The sequence below is a fragment of the Hemitrygon akajei genome, chromosome 19 (genome assembly GCF_048418815.1).
Source record: "Hemitrygon akajei chromosome 19, sHemAka1.3, whole genome shotgun sequence".
NCBI classification, from domain to species: domain Eukaryota; kingdom Metazoa; phylum Chordata; class Chondrichthyes; order Myliobatiformes; family Dasyatidae; genus Hemitrygon; species Hemitrygon akajei.
In genome coordinates this window covers 78,214,424-78,221,688 of record NC_133142.1, presented here as the reverse complement: position 1 = coordinate 78,221,688, position 7,265 = coordinate 78,214,424, and positions in this window count along the sequence as shown.

Below are 7,265 nucleotides of genomic sequence, written 5' to 3'. Positions count from 1 at the left end.
TGGAACATGACTTGGAGACCTGAAATGGAACACGGCTTTGAGCCTGGAACGGGAACATGACTTGGAAACTGGAACTGGAACACTGCTTTGAGCCTGGAACTGGAACACTACTTGGAGACTGGAACTGGGTACGGCTTTGAGCCTGAACTGGAACACGGTTTTGAGCCTGGAACTGGAACACGGCTTTGAGACTGGAACTGGAATACGGCTTGGAGACTGGAACTGGAGTACTGCTTTGAGCCTGGAACTGGAATACTGCTTTGAGCCTGGAACTGGAACACGACTTGGAGACTGGAACTGGGTACGGCTTTGAGCCTGGAACTGGAACACGGCTTTGAGCCTGGAACTGGAACACGGCTTTGAGCCTGGAACTGGAATACGGCTGGGAGACTGGAACTGGAACACGGCTTTGAGCCTGGAACTGGAACACGGCTTTGAGACTGGAACTGGTATATGGCTTGGAGACTGGAACTGAAATACAGCTTGAAGCCTGGAACTGGAACAATGCTTTGAGCCTGGAACTGGAACACGACTTTGAGCCTGGAACTGGAATACGGCTTGGAGAATGGAACTGGAATACGGCTTTGAGCCTGGAACTGGAACACGGCTTTGAGACTGGAACTGGAACACAGCTTTGAGCCTGGAACTGGAATACGGCTTTGAGCCTGGAACTGGAACACGACTTGGTGTCTGGAACTGGGTACGGCTTTGAGCTTGGAACTGGAATACGGCTTGGAGACTGGAACTGGAATACGACTTGGAGCCTGGAACTGGAATACTGCTTTGAGCCTGGAACTGGAACACGACTTGGAGACTGGAACTGGGTACGGCGTTGAGCCTGGAACTGGAACACGGCTTTGAGCCTGGAACTGGAACACGGCTTTGAGACTGGAACTGGAATACGGCTTGGAAACTGGAACAGGAACACGGCTTGGAGACTGGAACTGGAACACGGCTTTGAGCCTGGAACTGGAATACGGCTGGGAGACTGGAACTGGAACACGGCTTTGTTCCTGGAACTGGAACATGACTTGGAGACCGGAAATGGAACACGGCTTTGAGCCTGGAACGGGAACATGACTTGGAGACTGGAACTGGAACACGGCTTTGAGCCTGGAACTGGAACACTACTTGGAGACTGGAACTGGTATATGGCTTGGAGACTGGAACTGAAATACAGCTTGAAGCCTGGAACTGGAACAATGCTTTGAGCCTGGAACTGGAACACGACTTTGAGCCTGGAACTGGAATACGGCTTGGAGAATGGAACTGGAATACGGCTTTGAGCCTGGAACTGGAACACGGCTTTGAGACTGGAACTGGAACACAGCTTTGAGCCTGGAACTGGAATACGGCTTTGAGCCTGGAACTGGAACACGACTTGGAGTCTGGAACTGGGTACGGCTTTGAGCTTGGAACTGGAATACGGCTTGGAGACTGGAACTGGAATACGACTTGGAGCCTGGAACTGGAATACTGCTTTGAGCCTGGAACTGGAACACGACTTGGAGACTGGAACTGGGTACGGCGTTGAGCCTGGAACTGGAACATGGCTTTGAGCCTGGAACTGGAACACGGCTTTGAGACTGGAACTGGAATACGGCTTGGAGACTGGAACTGGAATACTGCTTTGAGCCTGGAACTGGAATACTGCTTTGAGCCTGGAACTGGAACACGACTTGGAGACTGGAACTGGGTACGGCTTTGAGCCTGGAACTGGAACACGGCTTTGAGCCTGGAACTGGAACACGTCTTTGAGTCTGGAACTGGAATACGGCTGGGAGACTGGAACTGGAACACGGCTTTGAGCCTGGAACTGGAACACGGCTTTGAGACTGGAACTGGTATATGGCTTGGAGACTGGAACTGGTATATAGCTTGGAGACTGGAACTGAAATACAGCTTTAAGCCTGGAACTGGAACAATGCTTTGAGCCTGGAACTGGAACACCACTTTGAGCCTGGAACTGGAATACGGCTTGGAGAATGGAACTGGAATACGGCTTTGAGCCTGGAACTGGAACACTACTTGGAGACTGGAACTGGAATACGGCTTGGAAACTGGAACTGGGTACGGCTTGGATACTGGAACTGGAACACGGCTTGGAGCCTGGAACTGGAACACGGCTTGGAGCCTGGAAATGGAACACGGGTGGGAGCCTGGAACTGGAATACGGCTATGAGACTGGAACTGGAACACGGCTTTGAGCCTGGAACTGGAATACGGCTGGGAGACTGGAACTGGAACACGGCTTTGAGCCTGGAACTGGAACATGACTTGGAGACCTGAAATGGAACACGGCTTTGAGCCTGGAACGGGAACATGACTTGGAGACTGGAACTGGAACACGGCTTTGAGCCTGGAACTGGAACACTACTTGGAGACTGGAACTGGGTACGGCTTTGAGCCTGAACTGGAACACGGTTTTGAGCCTGGAACTGGAACACGGCTTTGAGACTGGAACTGGAATACTGCTTTGAGCCTGGAACTGGAACACGACTTGGAGACTGGAACAGGAGTACTGCTTTGAGCCTGGAACTGGAATACTGCTTTGAGCCTGGAACTGGAACACGACTTGGAGACTGGAACTGGGTACGGCTTTGAGCCTGGAACTGGAACACGGCTTTGAGCCTGGAACTGGAACACGTCTTTGAGTCTGGAACTGGAATACGGCTGGGAGACTGGAACTGGAACACGGCTTTGAGCCTGGAACTGGAACACGGCTTTGAGACTGGAACTGGTATATGGCTTGGAGACTGGAACTGGTATATAGCTTGGAGACTGGAACTGAAATACAGCTTTAAGCCTGGAACTGGAACAATGCTTTGAGCCTGGAACTGGAACACCACTTTGAGCCTGGAACTGGAATACGGCTTGGAGAATGGAACTGGAATACGGCTTTGAGCCTGGAACTGGAACACTACTTGGAGACTGGAACTGGAATACGGCTTGGAAACTGGAACTGGGTACGGCGTGGATACTGGAACTGGAACACGGCTTTGAGCCTGGAACTGGAACACGGCTTTGAGCCTGGAACTGGAATACGGCTGGGAGACTGGAACTGGAACACGGCTTTGAGCCTGGAACTGGAACACGGCTTTGAGACTGGAACTGGTATATGGCTTGGAGACTGGAACTGAAATACAGCTTGAAGCCTGGAACTGGAACAATGCTTTGAGCCTGGAACTGGAACACGACTTTGAGCCTGGAACTGGAATACGGCTTGGAGAATGGAACTGGAATACGGCTTTGAGCCTGGAACTGGAACACGGCTTTGAGACTGGAACTGGAACACAGCTTTGAGCCTGGAACTGGAATACGGCTTTGAGCCTGGAACTGGAACACGACTTGGTGTCTGGAACTGGGTACGGCTTTGAGCTTGGAACTGGAATACGGCTTGGAGACTGGAACTGGAATACGACTTGGAGCCTGGAACTGGAATACTGCTTTGAGCCTGGAACTGGAACACGACTTGGAGACTGGAACTGGGTACGGCGTTGAGCCTGGAACTGGAACACGGCTTTGAGCCTGGAACTGGAACACGGCTTTGAGACTGGAACTGGAATACGGCTTGGAAACTGGAACAGGAACACGGCTTGGAGACTGGAACTGGAACACGGCTTTGAGCCTGGAACTGGAATACGGCTGGGAGACTGGAACTGGAACACGGCTTTGTTCCTGGAACTGGAACATGACTTGGAGACCGGAAATGGAACACGGCTTTGAGCCTGGAACGGGAACATGACTTGGAGACTGGAACTGGAACACGGCTTTGAGCCTGGAACTGGAACACTACTTGGAGACTGGAACTGGTATATGGCTTGGAGACTGGAACTGAAATACAGCTTGAAGCCTGGAACTGGAACAATGCTTTGAGCCTGGAACTGGAACACGACTTTGAGCCTGGAACTGGAATACGGCTTGGAGAATGGAACTGGAATACGGCTTTGAGCCTGGAACTGGAACACGGCTTTGAGACTGGAACTGGAACACAGCTTTGAGCCTGGAACTGGAATACGGCTTTGAGCCTGGAACTGGAACACGACTTGGAGTCTGGAACTGGGTACGGCTTTGAGCTTGGAACTGGAATACGGCTTGGAGACTGGAACTGGAATACGACTTGGAGCCTGGAACTGGAATACTGCTTTGAGCCTGGAACTGGAACACGACTTGGAGACTGGAACTGGGTACGGCGTTGAGCCTGGAACTGGAACATGGCTTTGAGCCTGGAACTGGAACACGTCTTTGAGTCTGGAACTGGAATACGGCTGGGAGACTGGAACTGGAACACGGCTTTGAGCCTGGAACTGGAACACGGCTTTGAGACTGGAACTGGTATATGGCTTGGAGACTAGAACTGGTATATAGCTTGGAGACTGGAACTGAAATACAGCTTTAAGCCTGGAACTGGAACAATGCTTTGAGCCTGGAACTGGAACACCACTTTGAGCCTGGAACTGGAATACGGCTTGGAGAATGGAACTGGAATACGGCTTTGAGCCTGGAACTGGAACACTACTTGGAGACTGGAACTGGAATACGGCTTGGAAACTGGAACTGGGTACGGCTTGGATACTGGAACTGGAACACGGCTTGGAGCCTGGAACTGGAACACGGCTTGGAGCCTGGAAATGGAACACGGGTGGGAGCCTGGAACTGGAATACGGCTATGAGACTGGAACTGGAACACGGCTTTGAGCCTGGAACTGGAATACGGCTGGGAGACTGGAACTGGAACACGGCTTTGAGCCTGGAACTGGAACATGACTTGGAGACCTGAAATGGAACACGGCTTTGAGCCTGGAACGGGAACATGACTTGGAGACTGGAACTGGAACACGGCTTTGAGCCTGGAACTGGAACACTACTTGGAGACTGGAACTGGGTACGGCTTTGAGCCTGAACTGGAACACGGTTTTGAGCCTGGAACTGGAACACGGCTTTGAGACTGGAACTGGAATACTGCTTTGAGCCTGGAACTGGAACACGACTTGGAGACTGGAACAGGAGTACTGCTTTGAGCCTGGAACTGGAATACTGCTTTGAGCCTGGAACTGGAACACGACTTGGAGACTGGAACTGGGTACGGCTTTGAGCCTGGAACTGGAACACGGCTTTGAGCCTGGAACTGGAACACGTCTTTGAGTCTGGAACTGGAATACGGCTGGGAGACTGGAACTGGAACACGGCTTTGAGCCTGGAACTGGAACACGGCTTTGAGACTGGAACTGGTATATGGCTTGGAGACTGGAACTGGTATATAGCTTGGAGACTGGAACTGAAATACAGCTTTAAGCCTGGAACTGGAACAATGCTTTGAGCCTGGAACTGGAACACCACTTTGAGCCTGGAACTGGAATACGGCTTGGAGAATGGAACTGGAATACGGCTTTGAGCCTGGAACTGGAACACTACTTGGAGACTGGAACTGGAATACGGCTTGGAAACTGGAACTGGGTACGGCGTGGATACTGGAACTGGAACACGGCTTGGAGCCTGGAACTGGAACACGGCTTGGAGCCTGGAAATGGAACACGGGTGGGAGCCTGGAACTGGAATACGGCTATGAGACTGGAACTGGAACACGGCTTTGAGCCTGGAACTGGAATACGGCTGGGAGACTGGAACTGGAACACGGCTTTGAGCCTGGAACTGGAACATGACTTGGAGACCTGAAATGGAACACGGCTTTGAGCCTGGAACGGGAACATGACTTGGAGACTGGAACTGGAACACGGCTTTGAGCCTGGAACTGGAACACTACTTGGAGACTGGAACTGGGTACGGCTTTGAGCCTGAACTGGAACACGGTTTTGAGCCTGGAACTGGAACACGGCTTTGAGACTGGAACTGGAATACTGCTTTGAGCCTGGAACTGGAACACGACTTGGAGACTGGAACAGGAGTACTGCTTTGAGCCTGGAACTGGAATACTGCTTTGAGCCTGGAACTGGAACACGACTTGGAGACTGGAACTGGGTACGGCTTTGAGCCTGGAACTGGAACACGGCTTTGAGCCTGGAACTGGAACACGGCTTTGAGCCTGGAACTGGAATACGGCTGGGAGACTGGAACTGGAACACGGCTTTGAGCCTGGAACTGGAACACGGCTTTGAGACTGGAACTGGTATATGGCTTGGAGACTGGAACTGAAATACAGCTTGAAGCCTGGAACTGGAACAATGCTTTGAGCCTGGAACTGGAACACGACTTTGAGCCTGGAACTGGAATACGGCTTGGAGAATGGAACTGGAATACGGCTTTGAGCCTGGAACTGGAACACGGCTTTGAGACTGGAACTGGAACACAGCTTTGAGCCTGGAACTGGAATACGGCTTTGAGCCTGGAACTGGAACACGACTTGGTGTCTGGAACTGGGTACGGCTTTGAGCTTGGAACTGGAATACGGCTTGGAGACTGGAACTGGAATACGACTTGGAGCCTGGAACTGGAATACTGCTTTGAGCCTGGAACTGGAACACGACTTGGAGACTGGAACTGGAACACGGCTTTGAGCCTGGAACTGGAAAACGGCTGGGAGACTGGAACTGGAACACGGCTTTGAGCCTGGAACTGGAACACGGCTTTGAGACTGGAACTGGTATATGGCTTGGAGACTGGAACTGAAATACAGCTTGAAGCCTGGAACTGGAACAATGCTTTGAGCCTGGAACTGGAACACGACTTTGAGCCTGGAACTGGAATACGGCTTGGAGAATGGAACTGGAATACGGCTTTGAGCCTGGAACTGGAACACGGCTTTGAGACTGGAACTGGAACACAGCTTTGAGCCTGGAACTGGAATACGGCTTTGAGCCTGGAACTGGAACACGACTTGGAGTCTGGAACTGGGTACGGCTTTGAGCTTGGAACTGGAATACGGCTTGGAGACTGGAACTGGAATACGACTTGGAGCCTGGAACTGGAATACTGCTTTGAGCCTGGAACTGGAACACGACTTGGAGACTGGAACTGGGTACAGCGTTGAGCCTGGAACTGGAACACGGCTTTGAGCCTGGAACTGGAACACGGCTTTGAGACTGGAACTGGAATACGGCTTGGAGACTGGAACTGGAATACTGCTTTGAGCCTGGAACTGGAATACTGCTTTGAGCCTGGAACTGGAACACGACTTGGAGACTGGAACTGGGTACGGCTTTGAGCCTGGAACTGGAACACGGCTTTGAGCCTGGAACTGGAACACGGCTTTGAGTCTGGAACTGGAATACGGCTGGGAGACTGGAACTGGAACACGGCTTTGAGCC